Here is a 14708-nt window from a genome sequence, read left to right as displayed (position 1 = left end):
ATTTTAGGTTGGGTTCCTCAGGAAACAGACTCTGAGGCTAGGAGGGAAGTGAAAGAAGCAGGACTGGGCAAAGGGAGAAGTTGGACCATGTGACTCAGGCTGAATGAACTCAGCCAACCCCACAGGGAGCTCTCAAGCTGGGATGGCCCTGAGTCTAAGCATCTGGGCCTTTTAATCTCTGTAGTCTTCAGATGCAGGCTGCACTGGGGAGAGTCCATGACCTTGGGTGAGGTAGCTCTCTTCAGCCAAGGGCAAGTCCCAGAGAGGGCTGACAGCTGGCAACACTCCAAGCAGCTGGAGACAATCCTCCAGTCTTAATGATGATGCTCTTGACTCAGTGTCAGAGTCTTGCCCACTAGAGTGTGAGCTCCATTAGGACAAAGATGTGTTTTTGTCTCTGATGCGTCCCAAGTGCCTACAATAGAGTACCTGCCCGTGATAGGCACTTCGCAGTGTTTGTTAAATTAATGAACTTGTGGTAGTAAATTATTATATCATAAAATATAAACCCAAACCAAAAATTTTTTGAAAGATGAGGTCAAGTTGGAATACAGCATATTCTTAAACAATTTGTACTTATAAAATAATAATAATAATTTGAAAAATATGCTTCTGTTTAAACCTTGGTTTAAAACTAGTATCTGTGATTTGAAAATCTGTTTATAAGTTGTTTATTTTATTTTATTTTTTTTAATATACCTTTATTGATTTCAGAGAGAGGACAGGAGAGGGAGAGAGAGATAGAAACATCAATGATGAGAGAGTCATTGATCAAGCCCACAACCCGGGCATGTGCCCTGACCGGGAATTGAACCCCGATTGCCTGGATCCTAGGTCGATGCTCAACCGCTGAGCTACGCCCGGCCGGGCTATAAGTTGTTTATTTTAATACTTGAATTTAATGGCAATTGTTATGGGCTGAATTGTATTCCCTCACACTTCATATGTTAAAAATTCCAAACCCCAGTAATTCAGAATGAAATGTATTTGGAGATAAGGTCTTTAAAGAGGTGATTAAGTTAAAATGAGGTATTTAGGTTGGGCCCTAATCTAATATGACTGGCGTTCTTATATGAGAAGGAAACTTGAACAAAGGTATGCATACACACAGGAAAGGACCATGTAAAGACAGAGGGAGAGAACATCCACCTACAAGCCAAGGAGAGAGGCCTCAGAAGAAGTTAACCTTACAGACACCTTGATCTTGAACATCTAGCCTCCAGAACTATGAGGAAATAAATGTCTGTTGTTTAAGCCACCTAGACTGTGGTACTTTGGTATGACAGTCACAGAACACTGAAATAGCTCTCATGGCAGAACAAGGTACCCTGAAAAGGCCCAGAACACCCAATATCCAATATAAGCTTGGAGTGAGGACCATCATTAACAAAAGACAAGAGATAACAAACGCTGGCAAGGGTGGAGAGAAAAGGAAACCCTTGCTGGTAGGAATGATAATTTATGTAGCCACTCCAGAAAACAGCATGGAAGTTCCTCAAGAAATTAGAAATAGAACTACTATATGAACCTATTATTGGTCCAAATTCCATGTGTCAGTCACTTCAAAATGCTAAAACTCAGAACATCAGCATTTGGAGTAAGAAAAGGTTTATTGATCAAGAAGTAGCCAAGTTTAGGGTAAGAGAATAGATAAAGGGCATGCAATGAGGGAGAGAGAGACAGTGAGGCTCACGGTGAGTGGTATGGACACAAGAGCATCAAAAAGACGTGGATGGAAAAAGTCAACTCGGAGGTCCAAGGTGGTGGCAGGTTGAGTGGAAGCTACACTGACACTCTACCAGGACCAAACTGGAATTACAACTAAAATATAGAAAAACCACCCTGAATAATCAACTGTAACTGAAGATGAGCTGGAGAGCACCCTCATGACCAAGGACATAAAGTGGAGACCATATAGACAGCGGTAGGAAGTGCAGACACGAGAGGGCTGGCTGGGCTCCCACAGGCAGCAACTGAAGGTCCAGAGGGATATCTCAACTGTGGGGGGTTCCCACTAAGAACTCTGGAGTCAAAACCCCAAGCTGGGCTCCCCAGCCTGGAGCACCAGAACTGAGAAAGGTACCCACAAAACTTCTGGCTGTGAAAAGCAATCAGATTTCTGTCTGCCAAGGATAGAAGGATGGAAATGCAGGCACCCTCTTAAAGGGCCAACACACAAAGTTTCATGTGCAGCCACTCACCTTGGGCTCCTGCAGAGGGAAGGCAGAGTGGACTAGAGCAGTGTGAGAATCCAGGGGTCCTGGCTGGGGGAATAAATTTTAGAGAGCACCCATCTGGACCCCCAAGCTGAATCATTCCCCCAAAAGACAGAGGATATCTTTCTCAGGCAGATATTTACCTTCCAAGCAGCTTTTGCCTGGGGGGGGAAGCAATTGCCCCACCTTGCTGGAAAACCTCTGGCCCCACCCCCTGGAGTTTCTATATCTGAGTCTCCTTAAAAGACTGATAACAATCAGCTGTCCCACCCTGTGGAGTTTCTACATCCTGAGGCTCCTTAAGAGACTGAATAACAGCCTCTGGGTGCCTTGAGTCTTTGACTGATTTGCTTCTGGACCCAGGACTTGGAAAAGCAGAACTTGGTACACATCTTGGTCCTGTCCAAACACTCCCAGCCCCAGCAGAGGAAACCAGAAGCTGTGGAGTGTGGAAAACTTCAGGCAGGGTGCTCAAGGCCAGTCACAAACAGCATCTGACATTGGCCTGCACCAGAGACCACCCAAAAGACTGAAAGTACTAGTAGATCTACCCAATACATAGAAACAAATCCAAACAGGCAGCCAAAATGGGGAGACAAAAAAAAAAAAAAAAGCCCCAAATGAAAGAACAAATGAATTCTCCAGAAGAACAGCTAAATAAAATGGAGATAAGCAATCTATCAGATATAGAGTTCAGAATACTGATCATAAAGATGTTCAGCAGCATGAAAAAAGATATAGAAACTATGAGGGAAATTAAAAATGACATAGTAGAAGTAAAAAAACATTGGAAGGAATGAACAGCAGATTAGGGGAATCTGAGGATCAGAGCAATGAGTTAGAAGACAGGGTAGAAAAAAATCACTCAATCAGAGATCCAAAAAGAAAAAAACAATAAAAAACAGGAGGACAGTTTAAGGGAGCTGTGGGACAACATGAAATGCAACAATATTTGCATCATAGAAGTGCCAAAAGATGTAGAAAACAAGCAAGAGTTAGAGAACCTATTTGAAGAAATAATGGCAGAAAACTTCCCTAACCTGGTCAAGGAAAAAGCCATACAAGTTCAGGAGGCACAGAGAGCCCCAAGCAAGAAGAATCCAAAGAGGCCCATGCCCAGACACATCATAACTAGAATGCCAAAAATTCAAGACAAAGAGAATCTTAAAGGCAGCAAGAGAAAAGCAGGCTGTTACCTACAAAGGAGCTCCCATAAGGCTATCTGATTTCTCATCAGAACCTCTGCAGGCCAAAAAGGAATGGCAGGAAGTATTCAAGGTAATGCAAAACAAGAATCTAAAACCAAGACTACTCTATCCAGCAAAGCTATCATTCAAAATAGATGGTGAAATAAAGAGCTTCCCAGATCAAAAAAAAAAAAAAAGGTAAAGGAATTTATCACTGCCAAACCAGCATTGCAAAAAATGTTAGAGAGACTACTGTAATAAGAAGTTGAAATAGAGAAAATGTGGAACATAGGCATAAAAAAATAAAATAAGTACCTATCAAAAATAACCTTAAATATAAATAGATTAAATGTCCCAATCAAAAGATAGGTTAGCTGAATGGATAAGAAAACAAGACCCAAAGATATACTCTCGACAAGAGACCCACCGCAGAACAAAAGACTCACACAGGCTAGGAAAAAACACACACAAAAAAATAACTTCTGGAGGAATTTAAAGGAGAGATCAACAGTAACACAGTCATAGAAGGGGACTTTAATACCCCACTGACTTTACTGGATAGATCTTCCAGGCAAAAAATCAACAAGGAAACAGTGACTCTAAATGACACACTAAATCAGATGGATTTAATTGACATTTACAGAACATTCCACTCCAAAGCTGCAGAAGAGGCATTCTCCTCAAGGGCACATGAAACATTCTCAACCACATGTTAGGACACAAAACAGATCTACAAGTTCAAAAAGACTGAAATCATATCAAGCATCTTCTCAGACATTTATGCCACAGAATACTATGCAGCTGTAAAAAAGAAGTATTCCTTACCCTATGAGGCAGCGTGGTGGGACCTGGAGAGTGTTATGCTAAGTGAAATAAGCCAGTCAGAGAAAGACAAGTGTCACATGATCTTACTCATATGTGGAATCTAATGAACAAAATAAACTGATGAACAAAATAGATCCAGAGACATAGAACCATGGAACAGACTGATGAACCTCAGAAGGAAGGTGGGGGTGGGTGGGTGGGCAAAGAGAGATTAACATAAGAATTTATATGCATATATGCATAATCCATGGACACAGGCAATAGTATGGTGAAGGCCTGGGGGGAGGGGTACTGGGGAGAGGGGATCAATAGGGGAAAGGGAGGGACATTTGGAATACTTTCAACAGTAAAGATAAATTAAAAAAAAAAAAAGTAGTCAGGCTTATTGGTCAAGAAGGAGCCAACACAGAAGATGGGAGACCTAATCCTCAGCTGGGCCTAAGGAAGAGTTTGCACAAGGTTGCTGCAAATCTTTGATAAACAGTCATTATTTCTTTTATCTCCTTGGGAAAGGCACCTTCTGGTAAGGGACTATTTTTGTAAAGCTCAGGCTGGAAGCAGAATTCCTCTAATGATTAGCATGTCTATATGTAAGACTAAGCAGAAGCTATGAGGCTGAAGGCCATGGGAACAAAGGAGGCCGGACAAGAGGGAGGCAGAAAGGACAAGCATTTCACTTGGTTACAATCCCCCTTCAGGGTATCCATCCAACAGAAATGAAATCACTGTCTCAAAGAGGTGTTTGTACTCATATGTTCATAGCAGCATTATTCACAATAGCTGGAAACAACCTAAGTATCTGTCAATCAATGATTTAATAAAGGAAGGAATATTGCATTGTGTACATATATTTTGAGTAGACAAATGCTATATGGTAACCCTTCTATATGAACTTTTTGTTAGGTTGAACTCATAGAAACAGAGAGTAGAAAAGTGGTTGCCGGTTGCCAGGGACTGAGGGGGTGGAGGAAATGGAGAAAGGCTGGTTAAAGGTTACAAGCTTTCAGTTATAAGATAAATAAGGTCTGAGGATCAAACGTATAACATGGTGACTATAGTTGATAACACTGTATTGTGTAATTGAAATTGGCTAAGAGAGTAGAACTCAAATGTTCTCACACACACAAAAAAGTAAGTATGTGATGTGACGAATGTGTTAGTTAACTTGATGGAGGGAGTCCTTGCACACTGTATACATGTCGAATCATCACATTGCACAATTTAAATATCTTACAATTTATTTGTCTAGTTTATCTCAATAAAGCTGAAAAATAGTGGATGTGAATGCACACTTGAATAATATTCTTGATAAATGAAAAAAGTTACCTTAATTTTTAATAGCTCTGATTTATTCCCTTTTCTTTGTTATTCGGTTCATATTAGGAGTAGGTAAAGAGCCACCTCTACATGTCATTGTTGTGTACATGTGCTTTCACTGATAGTATTTTTTAATCTGCAATTTCTCTGTGTGCGATGCTTTCAAGCTACTTATCTATTTGGTGAGCATTCCTTTAGTTAAAACAAGATAATATAATCTGAAAAGCTACTTAATAGACCCTCCTTGAAATATTCTGAACACAAAAAAAGTGCGAATAACAGCCCCTCCCCATGTCTGCTTTGTGGAACTCGATCCCACTCAGGAAAACTTCCACACTGTTCAAGACGCAAGGCTGTCCTACATAGGACCAAGGAAGGGTTCCAGCACCAAGCACTCCAAACATGCTAGTGAGCTGAATCCCTTTCGTATATTTTTAGGCAAAATAAGTAATAGTCCTTGTATGTTTTCCCCAGACCCCAGATAATGTCTTTAACCAACTTCTGGGATGCATAAACCCCCACTGTGGAGACCAGTCTACTGGAGTAAACAAAGAGAACAGCTGTTTTTTTAATCACTTCTCAGACAAAAGCCGTATCTGCCCTTGTTCTATTATGTGTAGAATTATCGAGGCCCAGGGTGACCTGTCGCTCCCTGAAACGCCTCTCAAACAACAAATGCCAGCCCTCCAACTCCTTTTTCAAGGGCGTTCTCTCCCCTGTGGGCCCTGCCACCTCATTGCCCCGAAGTGTGTTCTTCTCTAGCAGAGACAAAATTGGGAAATCACTCGGCATTCCCTAAAGAAAATCTAGGGCTGAGTGTTATTCTTTGGTATTTGAATCACTGAGTTCAACCCAGAGGATGCACAATTTAGAAGCAATGTAATTCAATTTCCTTTCACCAGCCTGCCCAGGCTTGCTGTCTGTCACTCATCAAAGCCAATGTCTTTGTAAAGGGCTTTAGGAACCACATCTTAATGTCACTGAGCAGATAACATATTAACTGTTAATTGACACAGGAAAATGCTCCAGGATTGTGTTTCTGTCTTTGTTAGGGGATGATAACTGAGTTCTTATTTGCCCCCTCCACTTTTCCTTACAGTTTTCAGCGAGGTTATAATCTGAATTCCCCTTGCCCGCTAAGTGTTGGTTTTAGTCCCAGTGCCTCTGTTTTTGTGGCAAGATTGGGTTTATTATTAAATTATACTAATATCTTTCAGAGTTTAAATTATTTTAAACTAATTTTCCCCTGGGGTAATGTGTTTTGTTTTGTTTTTAATCATAACAATAAAATTTCTCTTGAGGGTATCATTTTGTCTTAGAATTTTAAAAAGAGATCATGATTTTTTTTTAAGTGTAAGTATTTAGATAAAAATCATTTCTATTTCTTCAAATTTTCTTTCATTCTTTACTAAGGTCTTCATATACATTTACATGTAATGTTATTTAAAGTGCACATACACTATCCTGTTTTCAGCATTTTTAGAGTAAATATTATATTGTTATATAAATATCAGCCAACTAAATGAGCTTGGGCACCCTTCTGTTCAAGCCTAGTGTTTAAAACAGGAAAAATAACGTCTACCTCTCAAGGTTGCTTTGTGATTAAATTCTGCTAACATAGGTAAAAATCACCCAACACATGAGGGAGACATGGCTGAATCTGAGATCAATGTGAATGTATTGATAAAGTTCACAAATTATAATTCGTAATAATAAGTAATTCCCTCATATTGTTTTGAGACAGTTTATGTAGCCAATTCGCTGTCAGTGACTGAAAGTGAAACTGCTAAACACATTTAGCATATTCATAAATTGTATCTCACTTGTTTCTGAAATATCTCATCTTACTTAAACTGTTAATAAAAACATGGAAAAAAAATCTTATCTTTATACAATGATTTATCATTTGAAAATTTCTTCCAATCCCTTATTTGAACCTTATAAACCTTATAAAGTTGATAGTTATTCTTACTCACACTTTACTGATGAAAAAAAATTTGAGCTTCAGAGAGGTAAAGAACTTGCCTGTGGTTTCGGTTAGATTTAAGTCTTCGCACTCCAAGTGCACCATGCTTTCCACCATGGCATACAGCCTGGACACACTGCTCACCAGAGAGAACTGAATTTTAGGGTTTTCTTATTGTTTATTTTTGCGAGTTGAATCGGTTTTCAAATATGCTATAACTTCTTTTAATTTGCATTTTGGTATTTGCAAACAAGGCTAATTTGCCACATGTGAGCCTTCCAAATTTTCTGTTATGTAAATGGTCTAGTCATGGTCTTTGAATAGACAAGAAGTAGAATCTTTTTTATATATAGTTTATTGATTTTTAGAAAGAGAGGAAGGGAGAGGGAGAGAGACAGAAACATCACTGTGAGAGCAAAACATTTATTGGCTGCCTCCTACAAGCCCCCCACCTGGGGATCAAGCCCACAACCGGGTCATGTGCCCTGACCAGAACCAAACTGGCAACCTTTGGGTGCACGAACAGGACAATGGCCAACCAACTGAGCCACACCGGCCAGGATGGGAAGTAGAATCTTTCACCACACCCTCCTTCGCCTGCACCTTTGGCTTTATAGTAAACAAAATTACTTTGCATTTCCCATTATGTTCAGTTACCTGGCAATAATCCTCCAGTGAAATCAACTTGTTCAGAAAAGAGCTTTTTCATTAACCAAAGATGTGCAACAAAAGTTAGGGGAACCAGTAGCCTTCCCTGTGCCTGAATCCTACAGACCAGCGACTCTTGGGGTCTCCTGAGGTCTGGCTCCTTGGAAAGCAGAATGCTTCTGTCTGTACAGGCCTGGCCAAAGTCCATCAATTTGTCCCATTTCTGACCATTTTGGCACTGCTCAGGATACCCAAACCAGTCTTCCCCGTGTCTTTCAGAGAGGGAATTTCCTAGACGGGCAGCTGATCCCTGTGCCCCAGACTGCCCACACTCCCAGGGTTTGTCTGGAGGCCATCTGGCCCCTGAGATTGGGAGGGAGGACCAGCTCCCCGGGGCATTCATTCCATACTGTTTGTCTCCCGGAGGGACTTTTCTTTGTTTGCTCCCAACCTGTGAGCCCTGCCAACTTCAGCATTAAAGCACTTAGGCAAAGTGATGTTTCCCCAAAGGAAAAAGAAGGAAAGACTCTATCAAGAAAATCTCTATTTTTAAACTCCTGACCTTATTATTAAACATTTGGGAAAACAAAAACTGTTGACAGTCTTAATAGGTTGAGCACAATAGGCCAAAATTAATTCTCAGAGCTAACTTTTGGTTGTCTAACTTAAATGAGTTGATCATTACCTTTTGGAAAAACCAACATGAACAGTAGAGTCTCAGTCGTTCACTGAGGCCTGGAAAGAAACAAAGAATTGTTTTAGCAATAGCAGCTAGCGTTGTAGACCAACTCGTTTCTGCCTAGCATTGTAAATTTCTAGCACAATAATGATAATAATAGTGATAAATTGTTCCTTAACTGATATTGATGTATTGCTGATACATTTACCATGTGCTGACCTGCATCCTCTTAACCTAACTCTCATAGGATGCATTGGCGGAAACATAATGATTCATCTCCATCTTTTAAGTGAAGAAATAGAGGTTCAGAAAGTTAAGGTAGTTTCCCCACTGTGACAAACTAGGCAGGTACAAGACTAGAAACCAATGATATTGCTCTTATGTTGGTAATGTACTTTATCTTCTACCTACCAAAGGGAAAAATGTGACATAAATGAGTAAATGTGTCCTTAAATCTATAAAACCTCCGACCTAGCAGTAGCTTACCTCTGTATAGATAGTTTTCTGGCTAACTCAGCGCTTTGTTTTTGCTCTTCTCATTAGGCACTTTTAAAAAACATTTTTGGTTTCACCAGGCCTCTTAACGCCACTTTGCAATGCTAATAGCACCCAGTGAAAATCAGTCATATTAGTCAAATAAACAATTTGATTCTAAGTCCAAGAGCACAGCCAGAAATGATGAATATGTTGTCACATACGGGTCTTAGGTGGTCACTGCACACTAAGCAAACACTCGTCACTGCCATTTGAATTAAGCATGACTTATGAAGTATAAAATTTCAGGAATCGTTTTCCCCTTTCAGGGTCATGGCTCTATTTTTCAGTTTCCTTTGTTTTGCTTTAAATGTAGTCTTTTTAGCTACACTTTGCTGCTGCTTTTTCCATTTCTATATGAAAACTTCAAGAAAAATACAAAGCCACCTGAGTCTTTCCACCCTGGAAATTAGAACAATTTTGTTCCATTCTCTAGCATTCAAATGTTGTTCCTTCCTGTTTAAGTTGGATGACTTCTCACGATGCTGCTGAGCTCTTCCCCTCACATTATCCACCATGTGTGGTCAATTAAATCCCAGCAGCAGGGAGGAGGTTTCATTTAAATGCACTTCCTGGGGAACTTAGGGTTTACAGCTACTTTCTAAATATTGTTGGATCTCGGCAGGAACAATTTCTTCTCCACAGCCTCAGCACAGAACAGGTGGGGTTAGACATGACCCCACCTCCCTCTAGCGTGGCGGCAAACCACTCTTACCAAACTACACTGTTTTCATCCAAGATCTCGGTCTTCCTGCTTGTCATAAGATTGTATTTATTTTCTGTAAATGCTTTCATGCAAATATGCACCTGGATTTTAACGTGGATGCTTCGTTCAGAAAGGCCTACATAAAATTATCTCTAGCAAAATAAAATTGGAACCAAAAGCAGGTGCCTGGAAGACAATCATGAAAAAAATGATGAATCAAGTGGTGAAAAGATACTTGGCAGTTATTTCAGCTGAGGTTTTGGGGCTGATGGTGGTGGTGGTCGTCGTGTAAAAACGTCGGAATCAATTTTTTAAATACAATAAAGTAATGAAATACTTTCTGATTCTTTGGGGGAAGCATTCCTTAAATCTGATCATAGAAAGCAGTTTTCTTTTGGTTTTAGACATCTATTTAAATGTGCTTGACATAAACTAACCATTGTTAGATTACACACAGAGGAAGAAGGTATATAATTTATATTGGGGAAGGATTTTTTTTAATGTTTTATGATAAAGTTACATTAATATGGATTTCTTTCTTGGACTATATCTACCCATTCATCCTGGAAACATTAGCAATTAACAGTTGCTAACAAATTTAAGTATCAATCAGGTTTTAGAGGGATATTTTCCCTACTTAAAAAAGCAAATTGTGTTCTAGACTTTGGAGTATTTTTTAATATTTACATTTACTTATATTTAATTGTATTTGTTACTTTTTACTTTTTGTCCTTATGCAGAAGGGTATCGCTCAATACGGTGGAAGCTGCAACCCAACCATCACACTTATTAACACTTTATCTCATATGTGTGCAGTTTTGAGCAAAATTATGTTTCTGTTAAAATCACATAACCTCAATAATCCTTTACCCTAAAGGGTTTTGATTAAAGAAGGTATGTTGTACTTGGTTTAAAATGACAAGATGTGAAAGAAGAATAAAGCCAAAATAGGAGAAACATTATCTTGTTACACAATTCAAAAAACAAAAAGCCAAATTATTCAGCTCAATTACAATTGCTTGTGCTCCCAACACTTAGGTTAAAAACCCAGCAAATTTAAAGGTCAAATGTGGACCGATTTTCCCAAGCAGTGGCAGAGCCTATGGGAGCCTGTGCTCCCTCAAACAATGACTGAAACACGCAGGCAATGCCTTCAATATAGCTGATCTGGAAAAAGTTCTTCCAGAATAAACATTTGCAAGGAACTAAAAGAATCAGGTTTTTAGAAAAAAACAACAACACATTATTGCCAGCAGCATCAGCCCTCCACCTGCTCCTCAGGCAGGCCCAGCTCTCTCCCTCCCAGGCATTCACAAATTCCGCTCTTCCTTCCTAGGATCCTCCTGTGCCCTCTGCTCACCCACCTGGGTCCTTCTCCTTCTTCAGGAGTAAACATCACCTTCTCCAGAGGTCCCACCCCAGCCAATCCAAAATCAGTTCACAGTTAGTCTCTCGAACCACTTTTTCTTCATAGCACTTGCATGAATATATGTATGGCCAATATTTCATCGACTTTAGGGTGCCAGCAATTGGTAGACACACTACTATATTATATATCACAAAGAAAAAAAGGTGTTCATCAAGCTATGATACATTCAATTTTAGGATGTTTCCTGATGTTGGATATATTAAAATATAGGGGGAAATGGGTGCTTTAGAACTGATGGGACATCAGCTATAGAGGTCTATATATGGATCTGTGTCCCCCATTGACCAAAAGTGTCACACTCAGAGGCAAGGACCACATCCATATTGTTTACCCTCCAAGCCTAGATGTTTATTGAATAAGTAAGTGGCCAGATGGCCATGAAGAGATGTCATTGTGAAATAATATGATATATGAGAAGGTCTGTGTTCTCATTCACAGCTCCATATTTTTTGCATGCAGAAAAGTGGCCTTAATTCATTACAGTAAAAGATGTGAAATATGAAATAAAAGGACTTCCTGAAACCACTCTCAATAAGTAGTATCCTTTTATATAACATTTACCTAATAGCTGTCAATATCTGTTCATCTTTAGTTCAACTTATTTCATAAACATATCGAATCTGACGATTGAAAGAGATCAGAGAGATGGTGGGGTTAGACCTCAATTAACTTCTTTAACCGCATATTACCTCACCTGTACAAAGAACAAATTAAACTACACAATCTCTACTGTCTCTTTTAGCTATTACACTGCAGGGGTGCAGAAGGTAACATGTTGTAGAGAATGGGTTCACTGACATATTCCAGTTTGTCTGCGTTGTCTTAGAAAAGTAGAAAGGAGAGGAAGAAGCGATTATTCAGCCAACATTTAAAGCCACTCTGGGCTGTGGACCTGTTTTTTCATAGATTAGATACATTTTCTTAATTACTGGGACGTGAATATTGGATACTACTCAAAAGAATTCTCCATGGGAGCCAAAAAGAAATATAAATACCCATTTAGCTTATAACATTATTGCTTTTGCAAAGTAAAAATGCTCTTGGTGAAAATCCAGCTCTCACTAAAACCGTTGCTAGTGTTTTATAGCCTTCACCACCATGTAGCTATAAAAATACATATAAACAGGAGATTAAGGAAGTCATAGCAACTGGGAAAGGTGTGCGTTCTGGCAATCTCTTCAATAATGTATGCATGGCTTTGTGGCAGTATGTCTCTCTTTCCCCTGATTTTCAGTCCACAAACCATGACTTCAGCCGATTTAGGATAGTAACAGAGGCGATGCCTTGCTAACATAATGAGGACAGCACCAGTAAAGTTGCCTGGGAATAATTCCAGGTCACTGGACTGGTTCAGCTTAATGCCAATTTAGGCCTAGAATTATGTTCAAGTCCTTCAGTACCCCCAGCTGGAAGGAAAAGATGTCCAGTACAGCAATTCCCGTGTCACTGCTCCACTGCCTTTTTGCCAGCTGTGAGACAGTGCTTTGCCCTGTTCAATCAAAGTGAGTAATGTTACCAAGTCATTTCCAGATTTGCAGCTCAGCTCAGAAGGTTGATGCTTCCTGGGAAGTCTCCAGAATGGGATCAAATTTTCAATTCAAATGAATAGAGCAACTATGTGTCCTATGCCTCATAAATCTCCAAATTTAACTTGAAATCTGTTCCCTTCCTCCAGACGGCTAGGAGCAGGGAGGAGCAGATTTAGCAAGAAACCCAGACACGAGTCAGTTCCCGAGACCCCTCTGTTCAATGGTCTTTCTCAATCAGTTTTTACTGAAGCTAGAATTACTAAGCAGAATTACTCAGGTAAATAATAAATTTTAAGTATGTAGAAGGTTTTAATCCTTTAGGGATTTCCTTTATAAAACCGTCAAACTAGAATTTTTTTTTCTTCAAAACTAAAAGTTTAGGAGGACAGAATCAACAACAAAAAGTCATTTCCCCAGAAGCTATCGAGTGTCGCCTCTCCTCCATTATAAGCCAGTGGTACTCATCTGCCTAGGGATGGCTTGTGTCACCTCATCTGAGGGACTCTGAGATTCTTTGGGATGGTAAGCCACTTCTGTCATCCTTATTTTATGCCCCAGGGTCAAGATGTGTTAGGTAAGGCTGAGGGAAGTAGGAAGGGAAAGAGCAAAAGAAAGAAGAGAAAGGAATCAGGTACCACCTTTCTTCTCTCCCATCTCCAATTTTTTAATATCAATAGTATTTCATAAAGATGTTGGGTATACGCAGTAGATGGAAGCAGCAGACAGTGAAGACATGCAAGAACACAGACTACAAAATATTTTACAACTTACTACTTGCCTTCTAGACTCTTTCAGTGATGTTGAGTCCGAATTTGGAGAAAATCTATTATTTCTCTTCTATATTAGCTTACTGTTTTTATTTTACTTACCTTTCCCCCATCATCATCATAATTTTATAACCCAAGAAATCAGAACTCCAAACCAGTGGAAGAAATTTTCATCTGAAGAAATTGAATTTTACTTTGTTTTTTTCAGAGGTGATCAAAATGCATCAGAATTCTCTTCGTAGTTCACTCGCATAATCACCCTCCCTTCGTTTCTTTCATGTCTTATCTTCTTATCTTCATAACCTTTTTAATATTTCTTCTCTATTTTTTCTATTTCCAAATCTTTGTTGATCTCAGAAGACTGTGTTTAATGAATATGACAGGTGATTTAAAAAAAAAGGTATGTATTAGAACAGAGTGAAAGCATCACAAGCTTACAAGCAAAGGCGCAAACGGAATGCCATACGCTTCTGGTTGTCATGCAAGCTGGTACAACTGCTTTGGAAAATTATTAAAGCTGAACATATGTGTACTTTATGAATTTTACTTATGTACCTATACATCACTCAATAGAAATGTGAATATATGTGCACCAAAAGACATGTAGAAGGATGTTAAGAATGTTAATAGCAGCATTGTTTATAGTACCTGAAAGCCGGCAACAGCTCAATTGTTTCTCATCAATACAATGAGTAAATCACACAACGGAACCTCATATAAATACTGAAAGTATTGCTGCACATAACATGGACGAACATCACAACTCTAATGTTGAATTAAAGCAGCCAGAAGCCCAGCCGGAGTGGCTCAGTGGTTGAGCACCGACCTAAGATCCAGGAGATTACCGTTCAACTCCCTGGGTCAGGGCACAGGCCCGGGTTGAGGGTTCGATCCTCAGTCTGGGG

The sequence above is a fragment of the Miniopterus schreibersii genome, assembly GCF_964146895.1.
Source record: "Miniopterus schreibersii genome assembly, chromosome: 2".
Lineage (NCBI taxonomy): Eukaryota > Metazoa > Chordata > Mammalia > Chiroptera > Miniopteridae > Miniopterus > Miniopterus schreibersii.
Note: the sequence above shows the minus strand (reverse complement) of the source record.